The sequence below is a fragment of the Terrapene carolina genome, unplaced genomic scaffold (assembly GCF_002925995.2).
Source record: "Terrapene carolina triunguis isolate 2854851 unplaced genomic scaffold, T_m_triunguis-2.0 Scaffold616, whole genome shotgun sequence".
Classification (NCBI taxonomy): Eukaryota; Metazoa; Chordata; order Testudines; family Emydidae; genus Terrapene; species Terrapene triunguis.
The window spans coordinates 476,285-492,392 of record NW_020664967.1 but is presented as its reverse complement, the minus strand read 5'-3'; positions in this window follow the sequence as shown (position 1 = coordinate 492,392).

Sequence of the window (16,108 nt, the reverse complement as noted above, 5' to 3'; positions counted from 1 at the left end):
GCCCCTCACTCCCGACCCGCAGCCCCTGCTACCCCAGCCCTGGGCTCGCACCTCAGCCCTGCCGGTGCCCCTCACTCCCGACCTGCAGCCCCCTGCTACCCCAGCCCTGGGCTCCTGCCTCACCCCACAGCTCTGGTGATGCCCGGCACTACCCCCCAGCCCCCTCCTGCTATTTGGGTCCTGAGCCGTGGGTGCCCCTTTAATCCCGATCCCCAGACGTTCCCCGTCTCTCTCGTCCTCTCCTCTATCACCACAGAGAGCCCGATCGCTGTCCTTGTCCTGCCACCTCCCCTCCCCTCCCCTCGCACTGCAGCTGCTCCTGAATCCTAAACCATGGACAACCTCCCCCCCCCTCCCCCCGGCCCCTGCTTCCCAGACACATGCTCCAGCTCAGGCAAGGGAACGCCCTGAGGAAAGTTTTGTTCATTTTCTCGCAGCAGCCAAGGAGGTGGCAGGGTGCCAAGGGGCGCAGCCCGCAGGAATGCTGGCGAGCAGTTGCAATCCGATCTGATCTCTTGGCTCCGGTCCAGTCCAACAGCCAGGGGCGGCCCCCCCTGCCGGCGGGGGGTGGGGGGGGAGATGCTCACCCACCTCTCCCTGGGCTTCTTTGAGAAATCAAACCACTGCCTCAAACCAATCTGCTCCCTCCCCACCCGCCTGCCCGGTCCCGTCCCCCAGCAGCACTTGGATCACGCGTCCACCAGGTCTGGTTCTCACTGCCGCTCCCACTGGGCAGGCCCGTGAGCCCCTGGGAACGTGCCCCGATGGCTGGAAAGATCCCTCAGCTGAAGTCCCCGGTTCACCCCCAGGTCTGCCCGTGGTCAGGCAGGCCAGACCCGCCGGTACGGGCGGTTAGGGGGTTAACTCGTCGGGCCATCAGAGCGCCGCATTGGCAGCCTGGCCTGTGTTTGCTGCTGCGCGATGCCCAGGCTGGCTGGGTCCCAGTCAGCGCTCCCACCGCTGACGGGAAACCGACCATTCTGCCAGACTGGAATGAAGGGGGAGCACTCGGGGGAGGGTGCTGGGCTCCAGGCGGGTTGGAGACGCGGCATCAAGGCTTAAATGACCAGAGAGCCTCCCCCTCCCTCCTTCTGGGTATGCCTTGTGACCCGTCACACGCAGACACACGCATGTGCACAAAGACATGCAGACCCACACGTGTACATGCACACAGACCTGCACACACAAACATGCACACAGACACATGCGTGCACCCATGCCCACAAATAGCCATCCATGTACATACACGCAGACACACGTATGCACCCAAGCACACTTGTAGCTATACATGTACAGACACATATAGGCACATATACATCCATGCACACATGTAGCCATACACAGGGCCGGATTAACCTTTTGTGGGCCCAGCGCCAAACATATTTTGGGGTCCCTATAGGGACAATGGAGCATGGCAGGGGTGTCGGTCCCCGGAGTGAGGGGCTGGCCAGGAGCAATGGCATGGTGTGACGAAGTGGGGGATTTTCTTGTTTTTTCTTGTTTTCGGTGGGGTTTCAATGGTTTGCATGCGGAGGGGGTGGGACTCAGTTTCTCTGGGTGTTACTGGTTTAACGAGGTGAGGGGAGAGGGAGTTTGTTGGTACATAGGACCGGAGAGGGGACTTGGGACCCCAGCCAATGGCCTGGAGGATGGAGACCCCAGCGACCGGTGACCTGACGACCCGGTGACCTGGAGGCCCAGCTCAGGAGTTGCAGCCGGTTCTGGCCAGAGGGCGGACAATGGGCTGCAGAGTGAGGACCCAGTGACCTAACCAGCCGGTTCCAGCCAGAGGGAGAAGCAGGAGGGGAGGCCCTGGTTTACGACCCTGTTTACCTGGAGGGAAGACAATGGACAGAGGCGGGGCTTGGGGCCGGGGATCTTCGAGGCCCAGCTGGGAGCAGGGGGGCTCTGGGCTGGAGAGGGGGAGCAGGCAGAGCCCACCTGGTTGCAGAGAGACTGGGATGTGCTGGGCTGAGGGAGGCCAGGCCTGAGGCCCTGAGAGTTTCCTGTGCTGTGTTCAACTCTCAATAAACCCTCCTGTGTCACAGTGGCTGAGAGTCGCTCCGGTCTAGAGAACAGGGTGGCATCAACCCCCTCGGGGCTGGAGGCCCGGGGGATCCAGAGCGAGTGGACTCCCTGAGGGGGCCCATGGCAGAGACAGATGTGCTGAGGCTCAGAGAGGTGCGGCTCCAGGAGGTGGAGGGGCTTAACCCCGAGAGAGAGTGGACCCCCGAGAAGGGCTGTCTCACTGAAAGGGGCACCCCCCATGGACCGCACGGGGCCAAGAGTGGGCACGATCTGTGCGTCCGTGACACATGGCAGGGGCGGCCGCGCTCTGCCCAGCCCCATACGAGGGCACTATTTACAAACTGGCAGGTGCCAGACGCCCTGTGCTGTCAGCATGCCCCATGCCGCGCCACATGTCCTCCCCGCCCGACACCTGAACACCCCTACCCCCGATTCCCTATGGCCAGAGCCCCCCCAGACGCACTGTGCCCAGCGCCCCCGCCAGATCCTGCCAAAAATGCACAGCGCCCTGCACACCACCACCCCTGCCCAGCGCCCCCCCCGCCCACAGCCCCACCACAACTGCCCAGCACCCCACACAGAACCCCAACTCCCTACTGCCCCAACACACACAGAGATCTTCCCCGCCCCCTCACAACGCACCCCTCCCCCCCAGGTCCTCCAGAGACCCACTCCCCCACGGCCTGCCGCCCGGTCACACTCACCGGCCCTCTGTGGGGTGACTGTGTCTGCCGGGCGGAGCTGGCAGTGCAGCCGGGGCTGGGCCCAGGAGCCGGAGGTGCGCTGGGGTCGGGCCAGGAGGCAGGAGCCGGAGGGTGAGGCCAGGAGGTGGAGAGGAGCCCTTGGCTGGCTGGTGGGCAGGCCGAGAGGAGCAAGTGGTGGGCAGGGGGGAGCCAGTGGGGTCTTGGGGCGCAGTGCAAGCAGAGCAGGACAGGGACCATTCTGATCATGGGCCCGGCTCCATGGCGCCACTAGCGCCATTGTAAACCTGGCACTGGCCATACACAAACATACACATGTACACACCCATGCACACACAATCAGCCATACATGTTGTGACATTATTGATATAATCTGGGACCATATAGATCATTGTTGCAACCAAGGTCCTGTAGTGGCACGCAAATCTTGTATAAAGGGGGTCAAATGGGGTGTCTAAGACAAGGTTATGGTTTACTGGTTATGATTAGGCTGTCAATATGTGTGTATCAATTTTGTAGTTGAAGTTACGAATATTGGCTCTATACTGTCTGTATTTCAAACTTATGCTATGCTGCTGGGTGACATCCCAGACAAGCTGGGATTAGCTCTGCCTAGCCTGCTTGATGGCCCATTAAGGACCATCAGCTATACAATGGACCCATTGAGAGAAGGCAAATATGCCTTCAGACTCAGCAAAGTATGCAGGAACTTGCCCATGTGACTCCAGACTCCATTTTGCTGTAATTTTCCACAGTAAGAACAAAGAGGTGTTCTTACACCTGGAAAAGACTATATAAGGCTGATTCCTCATCTCCATCTGGTCTTCAATCCTGCTTCATACCTCTGGAGGAACTTTGCTACAAGCTGAAGCTTTGAACAAAGGACTGAGGACCCATCCCAGCTGGGGATGTTCCAGAGACTTGATTTGAACCTGCAGTTTATTCTATCACTGCTGCAAGCCTGAACCAAGAACTTTGCCATTCCTGTATGTAATTGATTCCATTTAACCAATTCTAACTCTCATCTCTATCTTTTTCCTTTTATGAATAAACCTTTAGATTTTAGATTCTAAAGGACTGGCAACAGCGTGATTTGTGGGTAAGATCTGATTTGTATATTGACCTGCGTCTGGGGCTTGGTCCTTTGGGATCAGGAGAACCTTTTTCTTTTACTGGGGTATTGGTTTTCATAACCATTTGTCCCCATAACGAGTGGCACTGGTGGTAATACTGGGAAACTGGAGTGTCTAAGGAGATTGCTTGTGAGACTTGCGGTTAGCCAGTGGGGTGAGACCGAAGTCCTCCCAGTTTGGCTGGTTTGGTTTGCCTTAGAGGTGGAAAAACCCCAGCCTTGGGCTGTAACTGCCCTGTTTGAGCAATTTGTCCTGAGTTGGCACTCTCAGTTGGGTCCCGCCAGAACCGCATTGTCACACATGTACATACACACAGACACATCCCCAGACGTGTACACACACACACACACACACACAGAGGGTGCATACTCACCCCCACAAGCACAGACATGAACTTACCCGATACCTTGAGGCTGGGGCGCATCCGTCTACATTATACGTTGCACCAGTCTCACCACAATCATTTGTAAAATTGGTCTGAGTTCAGTCGGGGCCAGCTCCCATGTGGACAAAATCAGCTCAAACCGGGTCTGTCCTGGGAGAGCCTGTGGCCGGCCAGCCTTGTTAGATGATCAGGTGCAGCTGAGAAGCAGAGGCTGGGTTTTCTGTCAAGGGCTGCGAGGGGCCAGGTGGAAGGTGGCTGCAGGTAGGAGAAGGATAGTTCCCGTGACTAGCCCAGGCATGGAGCGAAAGGCAGCTGGGTCCTCGCAGCCTGCTTTAATTGTGAGGTTTGTGGTCCTTGGCGAGTTTTGTTGGCATTCATACAATGGTGCCCTGGCAGAAGAGCTGGGAAGACCCTGGGCATTGCAGGGAGTTCTTCGTGGGCTCGGGAGCCAGGCCAGCACCTCACAGCTGACTTCTGGAGGCGTCGCTGATTTCAACTCTCTGCAACCAGGCCTGAGTTCTTGGTTCCGTGTCTCTACAGCAACTAGCGCAACGGCTCGGCCTGGCTCCTTGATTGGGGATTCCTGGCACTGCAAAGACTGGCTGATGGGGTAGCCTGGAGGATTAACCTGCTTGCCTGCATATCTATAGCTCTCTTTGCTTATAGTTGAAGTATTTGGTTTATTGTAACAGGTTTATAGATTTGGCTGTAACGCGAGGGACCTACAGGCCAGATCCTGTATGCTGAGCTAAGGCAGAGTTCGTATATTTATGTCGGGGATCTTTCACCGAGATAGCAAAGTCAACACACACACACCCATGTCAGAGACCTTTCACCTAGCTAGCTAGATAATGGTAGAATGGCATAGGGAGGTTCCAAGTCTGTACCCTCAAACTTAACAGGTGCACCCCAAAGAAAGAACCAAAAGACCCAGGAGGGTTCAGGCACCTGTGCCCTATAAACGAGGCGACCCACCTTGCTAGGGAGGCTGTACTTGTTTTTCTTAAACTTTCTAAGTTCCAAAGGGACTGGCTAAGTTGGGTTCCCTAAACTTTCGGTCTTAGTCTCGTTTCTTAGATTTTAAGTTTGTTAGTTAAGTAAACTCTAAGTTAGCTTCAATAGCTCTTAGCTCCAGCTTCCAAGCTCTGCACTGTCACTCAAGAATTAAGGAACCTGAACCGCCAGAGGCGAGGCTGGGCCTGTGTCTCTCACCACCAGGTTATCAAGGAAGGGGGTGTGACTATGTTAATCAAAGCTTTGAAGCATAGAATACAATCTGTATCTTTTAAATAGCAGCAATACAGTTGTAACTTTGTTACTCGGATTATTTGACCATTTAATTACTGTTTCATTTATCTTAATAAAAAGTCTTTAAGGCTTTATCTGTCTCAGTGGGAGCCTCCTGTCATACCCCCGAGGGTCCTTTGTAAATTCTGTGGAGCCTGATTCAGGACAAGAACCTTATTATCTTCTGATCAAGCAGATTGGCGAGCCTAAAACCCACTATCCAAATTCATATTATTAACCTTCTAAATCAGGCAACAATGGTAGGGGTCGCCAGATGGTGTCGTTACCAGTCAAAGTCTTTTTTTCATATCGTGTGAGCAAGTGTTCAGTCTTTGGGAGAAATGGCGGGGGGGAGGTTGACTGTCAGTTTTGTGAGGTGGTCTCTTTTTGAGGGAGCTGTTGCAAGCAGCAGGAGAGTTTGCCTTGTGTCTTAATATCTCTAGCTAGAGTTAATTAATGGGATAGAGATTTCCCCCCCGAGAACCAGGCAGTGGTGTTTGGACTGAGATATAGGTGATTGCCTCTATGCTGTTCATGACCACTTCCGTCCCACCACTGGTGTCTAGTTCGTAAATGCACAAGCTTACGTAAAACACACCTAGAGTCTGCATCACTGTTTTCTTTTCCTCCTGTGTGTAACTGACCCACAGGCCTGGGCTCAGCACAGGAGTAACAGATAACCAGTTATTAGTGACTAATTGGTAATAAGTGGGCACTTGGAAATGGAATAGTGGACTTAAGGTGTAATTTCTGAGGAAGGACAAGAATGAAATAGATTTCCCACGTCCACAGGGGTGCGACTGAGTCCAGGACAGCTGTTTGAGGTGTTGCTGTACCAGAATTGCTCCCAGAATATGAGGAAGACAAGGTGGTAGATAAGAACGGCCAGACTGGGTCAGACCAAAGGTCCATCTCACGCAGAATCCTGTCTTCCAACAGTGGCCAATGCCAGGTGCCCCAGAGGGAATGAACAGAACAGGGAATCATCAAGTGATCCATCCCCTGTCGCCCATTCCTATCTGCTGGCAAACAGAGGCCAGGGACACCATCCCTGCCCATCCTGGCTAATAGACATTGATGGACCTATCCTCTATGAGCTTATCTAGTTCTTTTTTGATCCCTGTTATAGTCTTGACCTTCACAACATCCTCTGGCAAGGAGTTCCACAGGTTGACTGGGCGTCATGTGAAGAAATACTTCCTTGTATTTGTTTTAAACCTGCTGCCTATTCATTTCATTTGGTGAACGTTAGTTCATGAGTTACGAGAAGGAGTAAATAACACTTCCTTATTTACTTTCTCCACACCAGTCATGATTTTATAGATCTCTATCATACCCCCCTTAGTCGTCTCTTTTCCAAGCTGAAAAGTCCTATTATGGAAGCCGTTCCATACCCCTAATGATTTGTATTGCCCTTTTCTGAACCTTTTCCAAGTCCAATATTGGTAGAGGCAATATTTGTTATTGGATCAGTTTCTGTTGGCGAAAGAGACACGCTTTCACGCTCCACAGAGCCCTGTCTCCAGGCAAGCTGGCACGGCATGGATTATGCAATGATCCACCTGTGGGCTGGTTTCCCCAGGCCCCACACATCTTCCCTGCGACTCCCTGAAGTTTGGAGCCAGTTGATTTCAGCTCCTCTCCCCAGCTGGCCAGGGTAACGCGCCCTGGACATCCACCAGGCATGATGGAATGGTGTCCCGCAAATGATGTGCCAGGCTGTTTATCCTGCCGGTCGGCCACATGCCAGCCCAGGCTCCCGTCTGGCTGGCCAAGGGCAGTGCCAGAGACCGGTCGGCACAAACATGTCGGAGAGCTGCGTGCAGGACGAGCGAGGGGCTGAGAGATGAGGCGGAGTCCATCGCAGGCATCCAGCGCCTTTGGTCCGTTCCAAGGGACTACGCCTGGTTCACGCAGGATCCAGCCCAGAATATGTCATGCCAAGCGGGCGGGAAGGGTCAGGGTGTAGGGGTGCTTTGGCTTCGCTGTGGCTTTCAATGGGAGATGCTGTAAAGAGGGTGCTATCCCCCACCCGCCCCCAGTGGGAAGGGGTCAGCACAAGGCCTATGCTGTACTTGTACAGCTCCTAGCACCAGGGGGGTCTGTGCCCGGGAGTGGGGTGCACCGCTGGATGGAGCATAGCAGGGCATCTTGGCCATTCCCAAGTTGCGCCCCCATTTGCCAAGCAGGGCACCCCCAGAACCCCTCAGTATAACTCTACATCCCATCTCCACATCCCATCTCCCCGCTACAGAGCTTACAGTCTTTATTTGTGTGAGGGCTTATGCGGCCTGAGCCCCGGCACCTCCGGGCTTGGCAGTTCGTAGCCCCAGCGCTTCCGGGCCTGGCGGTTCAGAGCCCCGGCACCTCTGGGCCTGGCGGTTCAGAGCCCCGGCACCTCTGGGCCTGGCGGTTCAGAGCCCCGGCACCTCTGGGCCTGGTGGTTCAGAGCCCGGCACCTCTGGGCTTGCCGCGTCAGTTATGAGTGTAAAACAATTGCTTAAGCCCGGGCACCTAACGTCTTGTCCCCCAGCACCTCTTTCATTACAAATGAAGCGCCGCCCGGCCCCCTGTAGTACAGAACCTTTGCATCGAGTACAAGGCACCCCAAAGACACTGAATTCAGTGAGGTTCTTCAAGGACGTTGCAGGAAGTTGCCACATCTGTCAGAGCCGCTTTCCTGTCACCGACAGTGGCTAGCACCACATACTGTGTAAGAACCCCAAAATGGGAGAGCTTGGGTAATCCCCCCACCCCACCCCCGGAAGATCTTGCTCGACTTCCCAATAGTTCAACTATCTATCCAATGCACTTATGCAGGCCGTCTGAGCCCCTCCCCATCCGACCCAAAGCTCTGTTAGCGCAACCAACTGCTGAGCGGAGCCTTCAAGCTCCAGTAACTCACCCTTCCTGCTTTGGAAGTCCCCAGTTCAATCCCAGGCTGGCAGCCGAGAAGGCAGCGGCTAAGTTAGTGTTAATTATTCCAGCACTGGATATCCTTGCTGTCCTCATCAATGACACTTTGAATCTAGCCTGTGGTCTCAGCTTTGACAATGTCCTGTGGCGGTGAGTTCCGCAGGCTACTTGCGTGAAAAAAGCAGGCGGTTTGGAATTTGCTAACTTGCCATTTATCTGACTGTCCCCTTGGGCATGGGAATGTCCAGATGCAATCAGACCAAGGGGCCATGAGCCCGATATCCCGTCTCTGTGTCCAAGTCCTAGAAGCCCCGGTCTCGGGCCAGAACTCTACGGTGCCAGGCAAACACAGATTTCTGCCCCGAGGAGCTTCCAATCTAGACAGACGCAGGGAGGCAGGGGAGTACAAGCAAACAACGAGACAGCGCTGAGCAGTGTGAGTGGCAGGAATCACCACCCACCAACAGCCGTCACTGTTGCCACATATTTTTTCAACTCTCCTAGCAAAGGACGGAGCTGCAGGGGTAGTTGAAGCTGGCTACGGAGGGGGCTTTGCGACAGTTTAAGGGGAGCTCCTCCCACACCTGTGGGATCTCACAGAAGCTGGCAAAGGAAGATTAAGGTATAAATTCCCTTCAGCCCGGCTAACCCCCATTTTGGGCTTGGAGAAACACCCTGAGCTGCTCCCGGCTGTGTCCCCATGGCAGGCGGACAGCTTTCGCAGATGTTTCCTGGGTAGCCCTCATCCCATCCCCACTCTCTTCTAGGCCAGGGTCCGGTCTCCGGTAATGGCTCCCTTTGATCGCTCGCTTCCCAGCCTGGGTGAAACCGCTTCCCGCGGGGCTATACTCCGGGCCTGGTGCGTGTCCGGGTGGGGATGCTCTCTGGTTTTACCGCCCTGACGACCCCTTTGGCTCTAACTCCACAGCAAGTCACCCACCCCGAACAGACCACCGGGGGCATGCCCCGTGCTTATGAAAACACAAGTCACAGATCTCCCAGTTCTGCACAGGTGCCGAGATAAGAACCTAGGTAGCCCAGTGCCGGTTCCCAGAGCCGTGTCCTTCACGCCCATGCCAAGTGCCTCCGTTTGTATTTGCCAGGCAACGGGGGTGGCGTAGGCGGCCGGGGGGTGGGAAATTACACCCACACGGGCTGCACCAGCAGCCTTGTAAAAACACCACTCGTCCAGGCTTGGGCTCAGCTCCATGCTGACATCTAGTGGGTTTATTCCAAACCTCGAATCATTAAGGCCCTACCAAGTCCACTCCCCCAGCCTCCCTGTTTCATGGGTGGGAGGTTTAGGAATGTGAATACAATGCCCTCCCTTAAGGCATGGAGTGTCCCCCCCTCCATGCACTCTGCTGAGCTCTTAATTCGGGGGGGGGAGGAGAGGAGAATTGTCCCCACCCACTTCTAAACAGAGGTCAAATAATAAACCCAAATCCCTGCTTTGCAATCCCCCCCCCCCAAATGAAGTTCTCGGCACTGGAAACTTTTGCCGCTACAGCAATGTCCGGCACGGGAAGGGGGGAGTTTTTTGCAACCGTCCTGTCCCGACAAAAGCCCAAACGCAGCTGCAATGACGCCAGCAGGAAGGCGGGTTTGCCGATATCGTTGATTTCGTTCAGTGTAAAAGATCCTGGCAAAACCCAGCTCTCTTTACGCCAGTGCAAACGGCGTGTCCGGCAGGAGGGGTTGCTGTGATTGCCACGCTTTGCCAGCAGAGCTAATGGAGACCTGGCGTCGGCCGGGGTTCCCTCTGCCAGGGCAGTTCATAGAATATCATAGAATCATAGACGAGCAGGGTGGGAAGGGACCTCAGGAGGTATCTAGTCCAACCCCCTGCCCAAAGCAGGACCAACCCCAACTACATCATCCCAGCCAGGGCTTTGTCAAGCCGGGCCTTAAACACCTCTAAGGAAGGAGATTCCACCACCTCCCTAGGGAACCCCCACTTCCTCCTCCAGAGGCGAACAGCTCTTGAAACCTCCTCGCTATCCATCTCGATGCCACCAGGGGGGGCTTGTGCACCGCCAGCTCCAGCAACCTGGCCTCTGATGGGGAGGAAAATCTCGGGGCTCCCCTTGGACCGGCCCAGCCCTGCAAGCCCCTGCCAGGTCCCCGGTCTCTGCGTTTGTGCCTCCTTCTTAGAGCTGCCCCCGAGGGGTCCCGGCTCCCTGGCCTTGGGCCCCTCTTGTGGCTGCTTGAAAACAGGCCCAGGCCGGAGCAGAGCTGCGTAGATGAGGGGCGCCCCCCAGCCACCCACATGCTGCAGCAGGGGAGTGGGGCTGAGGAAGGGGAGTGTGGCTGTGGAGGAGATGCAGCCCCAAAACGCAGCATGCACCTGCAGCTCTCTGTATGGGCAGGTGCCCCCTGCACTCCCCAGCGACTCAGCGGCAACTCCGAGACACGCTGGCTTGTGTCTTAGAGGGACGGGGCTTCCTGCTGGTCCAATGGAGAGCCGGAAATGGGAGGCTGTGGGGCAGGAGCACTGGCAGAGCTGGGGGTGGGGAGCCCAGGGGTGGGCTAGCAGGGGGCTGCGAGTCGGGAGTTAGGGGCATTGGCAGAGCTGGGGCGGGAGGGAAGAACCCATGGCTAAGCCGTGCCTCAGTTTCTCCACCATCCCCTTGTCTATTTGTGGAATGCCAGTACAACAGGGCCCTGATGTCAGTTGGATACTCTAGATCAGAGGTGAGCAAACTCCGTCCCGCAGGCCATATCCAGCCCACAGGACCCTCCTGCCCGGCCCCGGAGTTCCTGCTCTGGGAGGCTAGCCCCCGGCCCCTCCCCTGCAGCCTCAGCTCACTCCAGCGCAATGCTCTGGGTGGTGGGGCTGCGAGCTCCAGAGCCTGGCCTGACCCGGTGCGCTGCACTGCGCGGTGGTGTGGCTGGCTGTCCTGGTGCTCTGGGCGGCGCGGCTGTAGCGCCGCCAGCCACCGGTGCTCCAGGCAAGGCAGTAAGGGGGCAGGGAGCGGTGGGGGTTGGATAGAGGGCAGGGCAGTTCCGGGTGGTGGTCAGGGGGCGGGGGTGTGGATAGGGGTCAGTGCGGTCAGAGGGCGGGGAACATGGGAGCAGGGGTTCTGGGGGGGCAGTGAGGAAGGAGGTGGGGGCTTGGATGGGACGGCAGGGGGCAGTCGGGCAGGGGTTCCGGGGGCGGTCAGGGAGAAGGGGGGGTTGGATGGGGCAGAGGTCCCCGGTGGCAGTCAGGAATGAGAGGAGAGGTTGGATGGGGTGGCGGGGGGCAGTCAGGGGTGGGGGATCTGGGGCCAGTCAGGGGACAGGGAGGGGTGGATGGGGCAGGGGTCCCAGGGTGGCCATCAGGGGACAGGGAACGGGGGGTTGGATGGGGCAGGAGTCCCGGGGGGGCTGTCAGGGGCGAGAAGCAGGGGGGGGCGGATGGGGGGGGGCGGGCCACGCCTGGCTGTTCGGGGAGGCACAGCTTCCCCTTCCCGGCCCTCCATACAATTTTGGAAACCCGATGTGGCCCTCGGGCCAAAAAGTTTGCCCGCCCCTGCTCTAGAGGCTGCTAGTTCCAGAGGGCAGCGCCCCCTACGGGCCAGGGCTCCTCTGCACAGCCTTCGTCTCGGCCTCCGCCCTTTCCCGAAGCAGGACGGGGGGCGGTTTGCGGCCGCCTCGGGAAGGAATTTCAGACAGGCCGACCCCGCTGAAAACGTAATCCGTTAAACAACCGTCTCCTGGCCCCCCGCCCCCGGGGCCAGCTGTGAGTCCACCCCCTGGCACTTGGGATGGTGTCCAAGTGGCCCAGCCGTTCCCCCCCAGCGGTTCCCCCCGGGGTGGCGCTTGGGTGGGGGTGGGACGTGGGGGGGTGAACGGCTGGGCCTTTCTGCAATTCTCCACATTCCTGTCATTGCTCTTCGCAGCCGGGGCTGCCGCGTTTTGCAGCAGTTCATCGCTCGGGGCCTTTATGAGAAGCAGATGTGGCCCGCGGTGCCGCCCTTCCCCCCTGCAGCGCCTTCTCCAGCATCCACCCCCCCCCCCCCCGAGTCCCCCCCCCCCTTAGTCTGCGGGGGCCCCCCTGCTCCACCCCCCCCCTCCCTGGCTCCCCCCCACACCCAGCAGGACCAAGCCGGTCCTCTCCCGTTGACAGCTTGGGAGTGACCGGCCCAGGATGGCTCCTACCGGCCCAGCCCAACGGGGGGCGACACTGAGACCAGCTCTGGGGTGGCTCTGAGTGCCCTGGCCCAAGTGGGGCGACTCAGAGACTGGGCTCCTCCCAGCCCAGGTGGAGGGGGGCGACTCTGGCAACGGCTCACCAGCCCGTTCGTGTCCCAGGAGGCGGGCGCAGCCGCTGCTCCGTCTGCCCGGCTGGCACAGCGGGCCTGATTTGGCTCAGCAGAGCACGCGGGGAGCCGAGGTTTCCAGCCCACCCTCCGCAGGCTGGGCTCAAAGCCGGGGGTCAGCCCTGGCCCGCCGCAGCCCCCAGGCTGGGTACACACGGGCCCCTTTCTTCTCTGCCCCCATGTCTCCCTCTGCGGCTTAACCCCAGGGAAACGGTCCTGAGCCATGTGCCAGGCTGGGCTCTGGGGCTGGAGGGGGAATGGGGCTGGGAGCGAGGGGCTGCCAGGCCCGTGACCACGTGCAGAGAAGGGCGGGGGGGGGGGGGCGCTCACGGAGAGACTTCAGCTGTGATTCCCGTCCGGTGGGGTCGCCCAGAAGTGGACGTTTTCCTGGCTCTGCCTCTTGAGCCCATGACATGGGGAGCTATTTGCATATAGGGCCCGATTCTCAGTCCCTCTCAGGGGCCCCCCCAGGCCATTCCAGCAGCCTAAGGAGGCCTTAAAGCAGGTGGAAACAGCTCCCTAAAAATCCCCTCATGCAGGATCTGCCCCCGCACCCCAGCATGGAGCTGGCATAAGGGCTCTGCGTCAGCCCTGCTCCGGTCCTAGGGTCAGGTTGAGGGTGCAGCGCGTAAGGTAGAGCAGCCCCAAGGTGGCTCTAACGAGGAGAGCTTGAAGGTGGTGAATGGGAGGGGAAGTGGGGCTGGGTGATGGGGAGTGGTGTGCGCTCCCCGAACTGGGCTGAATGCTGCCCCCTAGTGGTGGGAGCCTACCCAAAGCTCTTTGCACCCCTCGAGGCAGCAGCGTCTGGTGCAGCAGTGAAACCAGTGGGAGCTTTGGCCACACCAGGCCCAGCCCCTAAGCCCCCTCCTCCACCCCTCGCCTGAGCTACATGCCCCCAAGCGAGCTGCATTAAATACCATCTTAAAGGGAAGGCGTGGAATTATCACCCAAGGGGCCCACAGTTGCAGGGACAATAAAGGCGAGATGTCAGGTCACAGGCCCTGCGGAGAGACAAATGAAGCCGCTTCCAGAGGGGGAAGAAATTGCTGCTGCTGGCAGATAAAGCCACAGAGCTGGACCGATCGAACGCGCAGGCCGGAGGGAGACGTCTGGGAGGATGAGTGGGGGGAGGAGCGCCTTGAATAGATCCTGGGAGAGCGGGACCATTGTAAGAGGCTGGAAAAATCCAACCCTATCGCCCCCCTCCCCCGTTTAGATCTTTAGGAAAGCGGCGACGGAGGAGCCAGGAACTGACAGGCAGGTGGGTCTGAGCTCAGGCAAGGGGCGATTATAAGGGATCAGCTGGTGAAACAACTGAGGATGCGGGATGTGATCGGACCTGGGAATCAGGGCTTTCATCTTTCCAAGGTTCAATCGCATCTGCGGGAAGAAAGAGAAACATTCCAGGGGCGTCTTCTGACCAGATAACGCAAGGGAGGGGGCAGAGGCGAATTCTGATCACAGAGCTGGGGGAGGGTTCAGAAAAGAACCGGAGCGTTTTAGGGCTCGTGATCAGCCTCGGGAGTTCTTTGAGCTCAGAGCGGGGTAATCTCATGCTTCAGGACACCCGGGCCGCAGGGGTCAGGAAGGAGATTTTTCCCCTCTGTGTGCATTGGGGATGAAATTCACCCCAGTGCAGAGGGATCAAGCATAACCCTTGGCTGAGACCCTCTGCAGAGGGGTGGACTGCACAGGAAGATAGGAAGCGCCAGACCGGATCAGACTTGAGTCTCATCTAGCCCAGTATCCCGTCTCTGCCAGCGCGCAACACCAGATGCTGTAGCGGAAGCTGTAAAAACCCTGCAGTGGTGGTCGCGGGATCCGCCACCCCCAGGAAGGTTTCATCCAATCCCAAAGAGTAAGAGACCGGCTTTAGCTCTGAAGCGCGACATTTTATCCTCTGGCTAGTCCGGTTACCTACACAAATGGCCCATCCCTCTTTGGATCTTGCTAAATCCTTGGCCTCCTTGACATCATGTGGCAGTGAGTTCCGCCGGCTAATTACACGTCCGGTGGAGAAAGCCTTTCCTTGTAGCCATTTTGAATTCCCCACCTTTTTAATGTTACTGAGCATCCCTTTGTCCCTGTGCTGCAAGAACAAATGCTCCCAAATGATCTCCCCCCGGCCTCCCTCCAGACTGTTTAGCTGATAGCTGTATAGGCTGTCCCCTCTCCTCTCTGCCTCTGGCGGCTCCCTGAGCCCGCGCTGATTCTGAAATTGGACCCAGGCCGTGCGGCTGCGTGTGTCAGGACAGCCGGTCTCACTCCAGGCTGCGCTGTAGGGGAGAGCTGATCCCCAGGCCGGACGGCCTGTCCCTGCAAAGGGATCCTAGCAGGGAAGCCAGTTGCTGCACCAGAGGTTCCCCCGAGCGGCCGCTGGATGGCCTCAGCCCCAGGCAGCGCTTGGCAGCTCAGGCAGGGCGGGAGCAAACCCAGCGCTGCCGCATGGGCCTTGACCTTTGAACCTTGCTCTCCTCGCTGGTTTTTTTCCACCTGGGACGAAGTGTTCCCAGCTCAGGGGCTGCCCTGCCCCATCAGGGTCCTGGATCAGCAGCCCCCAGCCCCATCCTGCAGCGGGCAGCGGCCTGGAGGGGGCTCAGGATCAGGGAAAACCTGTCAATGATTGACCTGGGCACGGAGGGCGAAGGCCCAGGCGCTGGGACTGCCAGCGACTCGCCCTGCGGGGAGATATAACCGCCCAGGGCGGTGCTGGAACAGCAGCGCCGGGCCATCTCCGGCTGCGGGCTCGGCTCCGTGCTCACGTTCCTCTAGCTCAGGGGGCCTATCCAGCAGGGTCCAATCGCTTCCCCGAGCAACGCAGAGGCCACCTGCGGGGGGCCCCGGGGCCCCTTCCGTGCTCTGCGGGAGGGGGCATCCATTTCCCCACCCCTAAAATGCAGCCACCTCTGGGGTGTAAATATGCTGTGCCGCTCTGCCCCCATAACGCCACAGAGCAGGGCGTCGTGGCGCGGGGAAGGGAGGAACTAGGGGAGGGATCGATAACCCGAAATGCCAGCTCTCCATGGGGGGGACGGGACATTTCGGGTCTGCTCGTTGCAAATCAACGGGAATCTTTCAAGCCGGGCCCTCGCCCGCGTGCAAGCTGAAGGCAGGGAGGATTTTAGGAGCAGGGAATGGGCCGAGCATGGGCTGCAGCCGGGGCTAGCGGGGTTAACGGCCTCGCTGCTGACCGTGCGGGGGTGGACCGCTGGCCCCGAGGAAGTGGATGGGAATTGGGCCAATTCCCCAGCTGTCCAGCAGCCGTCGGCTCCAAAGGCCGGAGAGCTGGGGTTGAGTAACCCTGTGGCCCCCACCCCAGCCCACTCTTCGGAAGTTGGACGTGTTCCCAGGCAA